The sequence below is a fragment of the Austrofundulus limnaeus genome, unplaced genomic scaffold (genome assembly GCF_001266775.1).
Source record: "Austrofundulus limnaeus strain Quisiro unplaced genomic scaffold, Austrofundulus_limnaeus-1.0 Scaffold1212, whole genome shotgun sequence".
In the NCBI taxonomy this organism is placed as follows: Eukaryota; Metazoa; Chordata; class Actinopteri; order Cyprinodontiformes; family Rivulidae; genus Austrofundulus; species Austrofundulus limnaeus.
Genome location: NW_013953614.1, coordinates 96646 through 98246, shown reverse-complemented (window position 1 = coordinate 98246; position 1601 = coordinate 96646).

Below are 1601 nucleotides of genomic sequence, written 5' to 3'. Positions count from 1 at the left end.
TACTTTTAGAAACTCCAGGAACCACAAGTAAACCTGCAGTCTGAGAGTGAAGTGCTCTGTTAGGAAAATGTGGGAAAATAAGATGTTCAATATATGATGAAGACATGCGAGGTGTTCAGGATGTCCGTGAGGACATCAGAAATCTGTTCAGCACAGTCCTTCAGAACTCGTCCTGRGATGTTGTCAGGACCAGCTGCTTTGTGAGGGTTTGTCCTCTGGAGAGTGTTCCTCATTTCTGCTGGGCTCACGATGATGGGCTCTTCTTCTGGTGCAGGGTCAGGTGTGATGCTGGTGGAGGTGCTGGGATCCTCGAAACGGCTGTAGAACCTGTTCAGAGCATCAGGTCGGGAGGGGTCGTCAGGGCACTGTGCACCTCTGGTGTTATAGTCTGTGATGCATTTAATGCCCAGCCACAGCTGCGAGGGTCCTGGGTGGTGAAGTGGCCCTGGATTGGCGGCATACGCAGCTTTTGCCCGTTTAACTTCTAAATATTTGAACTTTATATATTTAAACTTTACTTTAAAATGTAACACCTAGTTACTCATTACAAAATTAAATATGTCTGAACGCCTCATGAAAGATGTTTCTGCTTTTTAAAAAATGAAGTGTTGAATTTACTCAACAAAGTYGTCAACTGGCTCCACTAAGCCTAGTTGAGTAAATTGAGCAAAGAATATACATATATTGATCAATTTACTCAACCTGGTTTAGTGGAACCAGTTTGGTTCAGTAAATTCAACAGTTTATTTCTTAGAGAGTGTAAAAGTACTTTTACTTTCCAAATTTTTGTGAAAAGTTTTATGACTTACTTGAGTAGTTTTCTCATCAGTGAAATTTATTTTTACCAAAGCCATTTTCTGTTCATGTAGTTTTACTTTTACTTGGTTTTTTTTTTAAGTACTTTATAGAGCTCTGATTTCAGGAGAGTTTTTCTGCCATGCTGCATTTTAGGCAGCTGGTAAAGTAAAGTAAACTAACTTAAACTACACAGTTAAACAGACAGTAATATGGATATTCATAACTTTACTTTTTAACCCTGTGTGAACATAGATTCAAGATGTGGAGAGATATGCTTTGAGGAGTTTAGACCCCTGYCATTAGTTTAAATGGGAAGTTTAATGTTTGCAGTTTTTACATATCGTCCTAACTTTTGGTATTCTTAGAATCTGGTTATTTTAAATCTCTTTGTAAATGAAACTGAAGATGATGTGGTTCAGATGCAATGGATGAAAAAATATTCTCTTTTGTTATCTTGAGGATATGCCTTTACTGGGAGACTTCCAGCATGCTTTTGTTTGAGCTGATGTTCCTGAGGCCTTTTCTTTCCTCTTACTTCAGGAAGCTGATCACAAAGCTCCCTTTTTCTTCACTGTGGTCACCCAAAGTCACAGGAAGTTCAAACAATGGCATTCCACTGAAGGTGGCTGCAAATAACCCTTGTTTGTTGGCAGCACAACATGAATATCTTTGAAATGTGTGTAGTTTTGTCAGAACTAAGAGATGCAAAGTATTAGTGGAAGCTGTTTGGGTGTGGCAAATATCTATCTATCTATCTATCTATCTATCTATCTATCTATCTATCTATCTATCTATCTATCTAT